Source organism: Rattus norvegicus, chromosome 16 (genome assembly GCF_021556685.1).
Source record: "Rattus norvegicus strain SHRSP/BbbUtx chromosome 16, alternate assembly SHRSP_T2T, whole genome shotgun sequence".
In the NCBI taxonomy this organism is placed as follows: Eukaryota; Metazoa; Chordata; class Mammalia; order Rodentia; family Muridae; genus Rattus; species Rattus norvegicus.
Genome location: NC_141549.1, coordinates 71,178,382 through 71,191,142, shown reverse-complemented (window position 1 = coordinate 71,191,142; position 12,761 = coordinate 71,178,382). Strand labels below are relative to the sequence as shown.

General features: G+C 40.7%; 2 protein-coding genes across 7 annotated transcripts in view; both read right to left on the bottom strand.

The window, feature by feature from the left end:
* Erich1 (glutamate-rich 1) overlaps positions 1-12,761 on the bottom strand; it is a gene marked incomplete at its 5' end in the record, with an annotated part of 52,793,804 nt that overhangs the window by 12,473,221 nt on the left and 40,307,822 nt on the right.
* Positions 1-12,761, bottom strand: part of Unc5d (unc-5 netrin receptor D) — a 546,654-nt gene that overhangs the window by 308,061 nt on the left and 225,832 nt on the right. The gene's annotated exons all lie outside the window — the stretch shown is intronic.

Genomic DNA, 12,761 nt, shown 5'->3' with positions numbered 1-12,761 from the left:
TCCAAACTTGCATCCAGTCCTGTCACTCCCCAACACAGTTGTTTGAAGAGGTGAGATTTGAACAAAATAGTCCTGCAAGGGTTGGAATTCCTTGGAAGATTACTTGGGAGAGAGGCACAAAGCAAGAGAAAAAGTAACAGGCAGGACTGAAGTCCACGCATACCACAGACCTAAGTACAAAGCCAGACCGAGCGGCCTAATAAATAGAAACACCCTTTCCTTTCTTTTGAATATCCCCTCTTCTCAGTGGCCAAAGCACAGAGGAAACACCCCTGAATTATCCTGGGAAGACACTTAATTCAGGCCACCTTCCTTCCTGACAGCTCAGTTCAGTGTCTGAGGTCCATGCATATCATCGAGAAATGCAATGAAACCAGAAGCGTAGCTTGGAACAAAAAGTAAGCACGGCCAAGGATATAGTGAAGAGGGAGGCCCTGGATGGTGGTGGCTATGAGTATCTTTGATTCACTCGCTGCATCTACATGTGACAACCTGGGTGGAATGCCGAGTCCACCATGGCAGATCCAGATGGCAAAGATATTTTTGCAATGCCAGAAACACACCCCGTTGATCTCACAGGCCTCATTATGGTCCTCAAATCTTACTAACTGCTATTGATAGCACCCGTCGGTGCTTCTATGTTAAGGCTCCTTCTTGCTTCTTTTACGGTTTTGTTAAAGTGTAGGGGATATAAAATCAGCAAACTAAGACCAAATAAATAGAAACACTCTTCCTTTTTTTTCTGAATACTCCCTCCTACTCTTCCCGGTGCCAAAAGCCCATATAAAACACTCCCAATTCTTCTGAGAAAACATGGAACTCAGACCTTATTTCTCCCTCACTGCGTAGTTCCTACCACAAATACTTCATCTACTGAGACTCTAATCACTACACAGCTTCATTCTCTAAGGAAGCCTTGTTTTGAAAATTCACTTTACATCCAGTTCACAGAACCCCTCCTGGTCACCCATTCCCAAAACCCTTCCCTCCTTCCACCATCCCCTTCTCTGAGTGGGTGGAGGTCCCCTGGGTATCCCCACCCCCTGGCACATCAAGTTTCTACAGAACTTGGTGCATCAATTCCCAGTGAGGTCAGACAAGGTGGCTGAGATAGAACACATGCTATGCACAGGCAACAGCTTTGGAGATAGACCCCTCATGAAGACCAAGCCACAGCATCAGCTGCAAGTGTGCGAGGAGGCCCATGTTCAGGCTATGTATGTTCTTTCATTGGTGGTTCAGTCTCTGAGAACCCCAAGGGTCCAGTTTAGTTGTTGTTCTTTCTGTGTAATTCTCCAAGGAACCCCCCTCCCCCCATTTTTGATTGGATACTTTCTTTGCCTAGATTTCAAATGTTGTCCCCCTTCCCAGTTTTCCCTCAGGAAACCCCCTATCAAACATGCTCCCCCACCTCCATGAGGATGCTCCCCTACCCACCCACTCTCCCAAATCTCCACCCTAACATTCCACTACACGGGGGCATCAAACCTTCACAGGATCATGGGCCTCTCCTCCCATTCGTGCCTGACAAGGCCATTCTCTGGTACATATGTGGCTGGAGCCATGGGTCGCTTGATGTGTACTCTTTGGTTGGTGGTTTAGACCCTGGGAGCGCTGGGGTGTCTGTTTGGTTGATATTGTTGTTCTTCCTATGGGGTTGCAAACCCACTTCAGCTACCTCAGTCCTTTCTCTAACTACTCCATTGGAGACTAAGTCCCCAGTTCTTAGTTCAAAGGTTGGCTGAGAGCATCTGTCTCTGTATTTGTCAGGTGACAGCTTTATCAGGCTCCTGTCAGCATACACCAATAGTGTCTGGGTTTGGTGACTGCATATGGGATGAATTCGCATGTGTGGCAGTCTCTGGATGGCCTTTCCTTCACATTTTGTTCCACACTTTGTCTCCATATTTCCTCCTGTGAGTATTTTGTTCCGATCTCTAAGAAGTGCTGAAGCATCTGCATTCTGGGTATATGCCCAGTTGTGGTATAGCTGGGTCCTCAGGTAGATCAATGGAATACAACTGAAGACCCAAAAATGAACCTGCACACTTATGTTCACTAGATCTTTGACAAAGGGACTAAAACCATCCAGTGGAAAAAAAGACAGCATTTTCAACAAATGGTGCTGGTTCAACTGGTGGTCAGCATGTAGAAGAAAGTGAATCAATGTATTCTTCTCTCCTTGTACAAAGCTCAAATCCAAAGCGATCAAGGACCTCCACATAAAACCAGATACACTCAACCTACTAGAGGAGAAAGTAGGGAAGAGCCTTCAACACATGGGCATTTGGGAAAATTTTCTGAACAGAATACCAATGGTTTATGCTCTAGGATGAAAAATTGACCAATGGGACCTCATAAAATTGCAAAGCTTCTGTAATGCAAAGGACACTGTCAATAGGACAAAATGGCAACCAAGGGATCACAAAAGATCTTTACCAATTCTACATCCAATAGAGGGCTAATATCCTATACAAAGAACTCAAGAAGTTAGTCTCCAGAGAATCAAATAACCCTATTAAAAATGGAGTAGAGAGCTAAAGGAAGAATTCTCAACTGAGGAATATTGAGTGGACATGAAGCACCTAAAGAAATGTTCAACATCCTTAGCCATCAGGGAAATGCAAATCAAAACAACCCTGAGATTCCACCTCACACCAGTGAGAATGGCTAAGATCAAAAACTCAGGTGACAGCAAATGCTGGCGAGGATGTTGAGAAAGAGAAACACTCCTCCATTGTTGGTTGTATTCAAGCTGGAACAACCATTCGGGAAATCAGTCTGGTGGTTCCTCAGACAATTGGATATAGTACTATTCAAAGAACCCTTTTATTACTTCCTCCTCCGTGGATTTCCTCTCTACCACTGACATAAATCATATCATCCAGGGTAAATTAACTTAGCTCCTATAACAGGTAATGGAATCCCTATGGTCTTTATCCAAAGATCATTATTCCTTGCTTGTATAAAGTTCTAGAGCAGTAATGGGAATGTCCTCCATCAGGTTCTCAAGGACTAATCATCCTCTTTTTGATGATACTGCCATTGCCATATGTGGCTTTAAGGCTTGAGGGACAGTAACACAGATGTGAATACTCATGCTGTCATTGACCAACCTCAATCAGAAACAACATTCTAAACATCAGGCCAAAACAGATCCTACCACTATATCCTAAATATAAAAGAAGGCAGTAGGCAGCTCTCACAGTAGTAGCAATGATAACTTTAATTTAATAGTAATTAGCACATATAATATCTAAAATCTATTGCTTTTCTTATTCCCACAGTCTAGTTCTTAACAGTCATTATTTGGTTTTGAGTATTAGTGCATGCTCTTTTTCATGCTTCCTCTAAGTAATGGGACAAACGGAACATTAGCTCCCAAGGGAGGGGGCTAGAACATAATAGTATAACACAGCTAACTTGAAGGGTTAAATTCAGTGGGCATGGAAAGCAGGGTAGAGGAAGGATCAAGAAAGGAATAACTAGCACTAAAGACGTATTGAAAAATAGTCATTTAGAAACCTATTACTGTAGAAAATTCCTAAAATATATACACAGACACAGATGAAAAGAATTTAAATGGATTTATCCTTTAATGGGGACAATGCCAATACTATCCACCACAAGTTAACAAAAATCCTAGGGCCAGAAATGGGTTATCTACTTTGGAGTGTCAGTCAATTAAGTCCTGCAGACTCAAACATCACATACAGGGCATTGCCACTGATAGTAGTTGCTCTCCAGAATTCAATGAGAGCACCCCACTGTGGAGGACACCATATACTTGAGTCCCAGAACATGGAGGACGTTGGTACTCACCTGAAAGCATGAGCTTCATGTGCTCGCTTTTATAGTCCCAGAAGATGCTATGTGTGCTATTGGAGGAGAGAATTAATCATCATTCTTACTCAGTCATAAACCCTTTGAGTTATGAATAACAATGTTCCTGACAAAACATGGTACACTAGTAGCATAAATGTGAAGGTCCTTTCCATAAGATAAATCCCATACCTGTCACTTTTACTGGGATTAACAATATGTGACTATGCAGCTTTTAGACTCTAGGGACAAGTCTACTACTGCTACATGGCTAAATGGTCATAGCATTAAACTGACACCTAGGTTTTTGTCATTATACCCATGGATGAAAGCATGACTCAAGACACATCAGAGGAGATTCCTTATGAAGTAGATGATAATTAACACAGACCCACAAGAGCTCAAGGTGCAGAGAATAAGAGACTATGGAATGTTCTCTCCTACATGGGGCGTCCATATCATACTCTTTCCCCAAAGGCTCAGAGACCATGACAGATGAGGGAAAAAGCAAGACCGTAAGAGCCAGCGAGAATAGATGATGAAGACAACATTGTTCACAGATACAATAGGGTAGTTATATGTCACCGTGGTTGTGACGTTATTCAGAACACCTGCAAAAACTGAAGCCAGAGAAAACTCCAGCATGAAGAAGGGAGGTGGACATGAAGTGCCAGCCATGGGGAGCCATTGCCAATTGCTAATTGCTAGGTAGAGAGCTGATTTTAAGGGTGTGGCCCCTGATATGTCCACAATACACTAGTGAAAGAACCTATACTCAGAAGTATATGAGTTCTACACATTAGGTTTAAAAACACGAGAACACAAATTTGGATGGACAGGGAGGAGGTGGATTTTGGAAGAGTTCAGATGGTGAATATGATAAAAAAATGTGGTATAAAATTCTCAAGAAATGATAAAATCATGAAAAGTAAATAGGTAACCAAACAAAAATGATATTATTCTCTTAACTGTGTATTTGAAGTCTAGGAAGTAGGGAGATTAAGTAAGAATTGGTAGATAGAAATGTTCAAAAGACAATACTATTGTCATAGATATTATACCTACAAAACAAACTGTTTCTGAATGTGTATATCCTAAAGCGAATGTGCATGCATATATGTGCGTGTGTGCGTGTGTGCGTGCGTGTGTGATTCTTACATGGCCACTTTTGTACTCGTGTGGAAATCACCACTTAATGTCTCCAAGCAAGTGGTAGCTACTAGTAGCTTGTGGTGGTTGTGTGTTTCTCAGAGATGTGGGGCTACTGATTTTACAAACATAATTAATTCAGTTTAAAGGAAAAGTACTTTCAGTCCCGGATACTCAGGTAATTAATGTGGAGGGGTTGGGAGAGCGTGAGGGATTAGTTCAACATTGAGGACACCTCTGCAATGTTGTTACAGCAAAGAATTAGACTTACAAAATCCTGCAGCTTTTTGGACCTTGCCCTCTAAGATATACTGGATTCTTCCCTAGGTAATAACTTATTCAGGTGGATTTCTGCCAGGGCCTTCCCCTTCCCATCATCCCACGATGGCCATGATTGTCCTATTTCCACTTATTATATCCTCTTTCATGCTTTCCACGCCGTCAGCTAATGTTGACACCTTCCCTAGATCGAGGTCATCAGCTTACTCATTTCTTGGAAGTTCTGTCACCTTTTGACAGGGCAATCCTTCCATTTTAAATAACACTCTGTTCTTCAGTTGACAACTTGACTATTATTTTCACTTTCTATTTCACTTGGTTCACTGCCCCTCAGTCTGCTAGGACCTGGACCCTGGTTTGCCTCTGTGACGTGCTTGGTACATCCATTGAACACACATGGAAATTCTTGCTTCTGTTTTACAGCTGTCCATGATCACTGCCTTCCTTCCCAGTGCCCTGCTACTCCATCTCAAATTCTCTTTATGTTTTCTATCCAGCAGTCTCCAAGCCAGGACAAGCAACGTGCCTTGGAAACCTAGGTTTGTACCCATCTCAGAAAAGGAGTATTCTTCTGTCTTTCTGAAAGTTATTTGATCTCCTTTATGCTCCTAGAAAGTTCTCAATTCAGAGATAAGGAGCCCAGTGCTTCCCATTCTATACACCAAGGAACTTTATGACAATAGCACCCTACCGCATCAGTTCCCCAACAAAAGTTTTCTCCTTCCTAATACCTCCCTACGAGTATTCTATCATCCTTGTAAGACTGGATCTCAATTTCCAGGAAAATGCATGGTGAGAGTTCATCTGGTTGGTGAGTTGCCTCGGTATTCTACATGGGGAAAAATGATCTGCAAAGCTTGTCATTTTTCTTAAGTTTTCAAAACCAGTCTCTTTTCTAACATCCTCCTACTTTATCATTCATTCCAGAGTAAGATAATTTATTAACATCCTCACTTTGACACCTACTCAAATGTCAAAAATCATCACAGTTATTTTTCTATTATTTTATCTTTCCTGAGCCTAATGGCACCACCTACACAGCCCATTCAAGACAGGATCTTGGTGAGGCTCCATAACCCTGTACACACAGTCTCCTCTAACAGGGCCTCTCCCACCTTTGGGAATAGTAAACTTGTTGATAAGTTCTATTCTCAATACACAAATCTCATGTCCTTTGTAGTAATACATTGGGTTTGACTTCTGAAATCTATTTAACTAGAAATTTCATTTAAAATCTTTAGATCTTGATTTAAATGAACAGTTTTACCTGTCCAAAACAGCATTACAAAACGAACGCTTGTTTTCTGTTAATTTATGTGGCGATTTCACAGCTTGCTGTAAAGCACAATAATGCCCCAATTCATCTTACTGCAATGGCAGCTTCCTGTTTTAATAACTCAATGGGTCTTTAAATACTTTATATAAGTACCACATTCTACAATAGCCATCAGGCAAAAGATGTCTCTTCCCATATGACTTAGTTTAATTCATTAAGGAAAACATTAAAAAGTAGTCATGGGCCGCTGCATCACAATAACACTGCCAGATCTTAGAATATTAATTGTCTTAACGAAGAACAAAGGAGACTAGGACCAGGAAGACTAATAATAGGAAAATAATGTAAATACGACAGAAAATGATAACACCAAAGTTGTAAATGTATACTACTTTTCTTTTGACAGAACTACTTTAAGGGACACTGGGCCAGTTAAAACTTTTAATGTTTATTTTTTTTCCCATGCTGATGTATAAGGCATTATACTCCTTTTAGTAACAAAATATATCACTCAATGTTTGCAGGGCTTTACATGGTATTTTCTACTTGCAAGCATGTGGCTGCCCTTTGCCTGATTCTTTGATTCTCTAGGTTAGTGGAATCCTTCGGTCAGAAGTTCTTTCATACCAATTCACTGAGGTGTCTCATACGGAGTCTTCTGGAGTGTCCACTCTCAATTGACTGGCACAGATAACGTCAGAGAATACAGCGTCCCCAGCTGGGAAGTATTTGCCGAGTGCTTAGCAGATGTATCTGTCCGAGCATGTTTTCACCACAGGCACAACAAGAATGCCAGGCCAGGGTGTGTTCACAGCCACCGACTAAGGTGTGCCTTACAGTACGTCAGCACCATTCCTGCAAGGGCTCTCTGTATTGTGTACACCTGTGTTTGTCATTCCTGCGCTAGCCAGCCTGTGAGCTCATCAATCCATGTCCCAGAGGTACCGAAGGAACAGGCAGGGAGGATGCACAATAAAAAGATTGTTTTTTATTTAAAAGATTTATTTGATTTCCTTGTATGTTTATGGGCGTTTTGTCTGCATGTATGTCATTCACCTTATGTGTGTGCAGGGCCTGAGGAAGTGGGAAGAGGGCATGGAGCTACTGAAGAGGGCGTGGAATTCCTGGGACCTGGAGTTAGTGAGTGTGGAGAGGTGCCACGTGGGTGCAGGAATCAAGTCCAGGACATCTGGAAGGACAGTGAGTCTATTTGACCTCTGAGCTATCTTTCTAGCCCTAAATGTTTTCTATATTAATGAATTAGCCATGGTTTTATAAGCTATGTTGTAGAATGACTCATAGGTAGAAGCGTAATCATTCGAAGCACCCTTTTGTTTCCAAACCAGTTTAATCAGACTATGCTAGCGTGCATCTATCCTAGTTGTGGACAGAATTGTACTATTTCAGTATGCTTCTTTTTAATGACACTATTTAGTTAGTTAGTTTCTGCTCATAGGTTCTGACCAAACGTTTGCTCACAATTCTCTTCATCAACTGTTCAAAATCTAAGTGAGTTTGAATACATTCCACTGGAAAGTGATTGGAAATCAAAATTAAAATTAAGACTCTGAAATAAATTGCTTGCCCACCGCTTCATCAACGATACCCTAAAGACAAAGTAGGGCTTACCAAAGAAATGGTAACGCAGACCAGCTGAAATTTCTAGCATCTTTCCCCCTTATTCACGTTCTACCTAGAAAATGATTCAGCATATGCCTAAAGTTCTCCTAGCATTGCATGCAATTTGCTTCTATTTATCAGGTACAAAACTGTGACATGTGTTGATGGAAAACATGCTGTTGGGCTGAAATTTTCATATTGATATTTTGGGTCTTCTGTGAAATGGACTGCAGTTTTCTTTAAACTCCCTTCCTTGGACAAATGAAAATATTACATAGATTCTTAATATTCACCTTTCTTATTGTGTCAGTCTTGTTATAAGCTCCTAAAAGGATGGAGAAATTAATACTCCAAAATAATATAATATTAATATGCCACAGCAAGATACCTAATCAAAGTGGTATATGCATTACATAGACTGCTGTGGTAAACGGGAAGAAACCCAGATCCTCAGATTTACTTCTTACTTACTATTGAATATTTTCCAAAGGATATACAAGGCTTTCTGCAAACCATTCCAATTATTTCAACTTATGAAGCAGTACTAGGCCTGAGTTTTTGTTCCCCCCTATAAAGATGAAGAAAACAAGACCCAGAGAGGCTAAATAAATTGGCTAGGTTTAAGTCTGCTGGATTCCTGATTTTAAGCAATGAGTAGAAGAAACTGCTAATCATTGGAAACCTTTATCTTTGATGGTCTCATATTCAGTGCTTTGAAAGTTTGCTTTCTCTTTGATTGGAACACATGAGTAGCTCCTCTCATGTGACGAGGGCATGCTTTCCTTACTGAGTAAGCACAGATAATTCCACATCATCACCGCCTCTGTCCCCACTCCCATCTTCCTCAAGTCTGCATGGCCACTTTCCTTCACTTCTAGCTCCACTCAATACAGACTTTCTTGGTTCTCAAGCACTTCCACTGCCTTAGTTTCCTTCTAATACACATGTTAACACAAGTTAAGGAGAAGAACCTGAATTAAAACACCATCAGCCTTGTCCCATGGAAACCACACTTTCTCTGTCAGTAGCTGTGTACCATGACCCCGCCTATTATTGTTTAGGAGAGACAGCAGAATATGACTCTGATCACTTTGCACGATTAAAGGTTCTAGAGAAATTTGCTGACAATGACTAGCTAATAAGCCATTTAGTGCTGGAAACCCCTCTGGGTCTTGACCTAACTTGACAGAATGGAAAAGCTTGACCTCCGTAATTACACATAAATATAATAATTGAAGGCAAGAGAGTTCACAGACCACTGTACTGCGACAGCGGGCTGACAGCTGTATGGGCATCAGATGACTCAAAGGTCATGTGTTATAAACACTTAGTCCCTCCAGTGACACTACTGGAAGGTCCTAAGCACCTTAAGATCTTGGGACTTCAGGCGATCTTCCAAACACTGGTTGCATGTTCTTAAAGGTGATGGTAAAACCCTCATGTCTCTTTTCATCTACTTCTTGGCTCCAGAATCCCAAAGCTAATATAAGATATAGAACAATAAGCTGGAAGCCAGAGAACCATAAAGCATACTAAGCCCTTCCTATTTATGTGGTTTTTTTTTAACCTCAAGTACCTCACTATATTGGTGAGAAGCCAACATAATATACAAACTTTCCCATTATAGGAGAAAGAAAACAAAAATCACAGAAATTCACACTGAGTTCTTCTATCAAAAAAAAAAAAAAAAAAGAAAGAAAGAAAGAAAAACAAGGAGCGCTAGTAAAACAAATCCTTAATTAATCCATAAAGACAAGGCATAGAACTTTGTCTTGTCACATTTTGCCACGCACACAGGTCTGAGTCTTCTGGGTCACATATTCACAGTGGTGTTTAGCGTACCCCAACTTGGCAAGTCGCATATCACAAACACCAGCAATGGTAGTTTTGTTCCATGGTGCTAACCTGTCTTGACTTGAGGGATTAACCTAATTAAAGGCAGGAGTAGAGATCCATTTGCAGTAAGAATAATTTCAACTTGTAACTCAGGAGGACTAGAGGCCCCAGTTTGAATTTTATTAACAGAACCTTAACAATTTCACAAAGAAAGCATGTGTGCATACAGTTTTTAATTAACGTATTTACTAGTGTGTAGTTATTTAGACACAGCTTCTTTATATGGGCCAGACTGGCCTAGCACCCACGATCCTCTTGCCTTAGGTTCTCCAGTGCTAGGATTACCAGTTTGTAGGCCACCATCCCTACCTGTCTTTGTGTATACCTTTATTGTATCATATAATACAACATTTTGTAAACAAAGAAGAATGACAAAGCCTATCGACTGTGATGTAGCAACAACCTTCTGCCACTAGGCAGTCATAATCAATGGGCTTCTGGAGGACAGCTTTGGTCATCAGAAATGGACAACAATGACCCAGCTCATAATAGGAAACATCTGTTGACATAGAATAAACTTCAGCCCCCACCTCTAACACCTGCCCGCTCGAGGCTCTAAGTATGCCCTATCATGTACATACAATGTAGTCAAGTTTTCATTTCTGTCTACAAGTTCTTTGAATATTTGGAGACACATATTGACAGGTTTCTCCAACAATAACAATTTGTGATGTGTGTGTGTGTGTGTGTGTGTGTGTGTGTGTGTGTGTGTGTGTGTGATGTTGATTTTCTTTTATGGTATGGATGCTTTCGGATATAAAATAATGGTTCTGGGTGTCTGCACATTAATGCTGCATAGCTAAGAAGATGGATCTGACAGTCTCGTGTATTTAAGCTGAATTTAAATGATCTTCCACCCTGCCTTCTAAGCTCAATATGTGCTTTCAAACTGTCAATCCACCTACTTTGAAACCAACTAACTCAGACTGTCCACACCTCCCACAAGCTCTTTGCATAAGCCCAGAATGCAAGTACGTGTTGAATTCAGCCTAGGTACATGCACATGTAGCTTGAACTATGTTCTCAAAAGGCACCAAGAATTCCAAGAGCCTGTTAGCTCATGAACAGACAAGTGGTGCCTTGGACAGACTCTGCCTGACTTAAACATTTAAATTGACCACATGATGAAGCTTCAGAAGGCACATTAGTATCTCCCCATGCTAACCTTATAGCCACCCATTGTCACACAACTTAGAATTTCTGCTCTTCTCAGACAGCACCCTCGACTATACACTTTTAACCTAAGTTAGATTACCTTCCTAATGCTGCGACCTTTTAATACATTTCCTCATGTTGTGGTAACCCGGATCATAGAATTATTTTCGTTGCTGCTTCATAACTGTAATTTTGCCACTGTTATGAATCATAATGTAAATATGTGATATGTAGGATATCTGGTATGTGACACCTGTGAAAGGGTCACTCAACCCCAATAGGAGTTGTGACCCAAATGTTGAAAACTACTTCTCTAACCGCAAATTAATTTGTAGCAAGACCATGTTCCCACTTTCCCCCTACACTTGCTGAAAGGAACTCAGAAAAATGTAACATTGCGATTATGGTCAGGGCAACACCTTCATATCACCAGCCAAGGTTGCTCTGTAGAAAAACTATTGTTGTGTTTATAGAAGTCCTGTGATGAACTGAGCACAGCGACACACACCTAGAGTCCAAGCATTTGGGTAGCATGATCGTGAGTTTGAGACCAGTACGAGGCATTTACCAAAAGTTTTTTGAAACAAACTAAACAATCTGTAAGCTCAATGTATTTCTTTTGCTCAAACCTGCATGTATGAAAATTTCTTTTTTTCCATGACCAACGTTTCATGTATAAAATGTGAAATAAAAATCCTACGGGTGAGAGCAACCATAAGCCTTTTGAAATCCAAAATTTCTCATTTTCAATTAAAAGTAGAATTTCCATCTTGAAAAGGGGAGGCGGGGTCAAAGAATAGGTCTTGGGGGAAATAATTGGCCTAACTTCTCAAAGGAAATATCTCCATCTTGTGGGCATTTGGGACTCATGTATTTTCGACTGGTTCCACTGTGCTGCATTTTTAGCAGCTCTGGTTCAAATGGCATTAGTCTGAGTGGCAGGCTCTCAAGTTAACTATTGTAGGAGAATGCAAAGATACATATATATGAATTCCATTTCCTGGATACTTACAGTGCAGGGTAGGCTCACATGTAGATACAAGACCTAAAACGTGATGCAAAGTGTCAATGGTAGACATAGGATTTAGCTCAGGACAGTAAGAGTGTCAGGAGATGAACTTTGCCTACAGAAATCTGAAGTCTTAGAGTGGATGAGGTTAGTGTTTTGCAATTTGAAGTCTTTACTGGAATATAACAATTTGATATGAGTATGACAGATATTCTAGACATTGCTCAGCCTGAACCAAAACATGAAAATGGGATCCCACTGGTGATGTAATAAATTTAATGCCTTAGCATACAAACTCATTATCATTCTGTAATACAGAGACCTGGAACAGGTACCACGGGCTCTATCAAAGTATCAGTAAGACTGATTTCTTCCTGGAATCACTAAGGGAATGTCTGCAAAATCCCTTGATTTTGCAGTTGTCCCTTTCATCATTCATTCTCAAAGGCAGAGATGGCTGAATAAGATGTTGAAGCCTCTTCATAGAAGTTCATCTTTTGACACAGAAACATGCTCCTTTGTCTCTTCTCCTCTGCCTCCCTGTTTGGTTTTTAA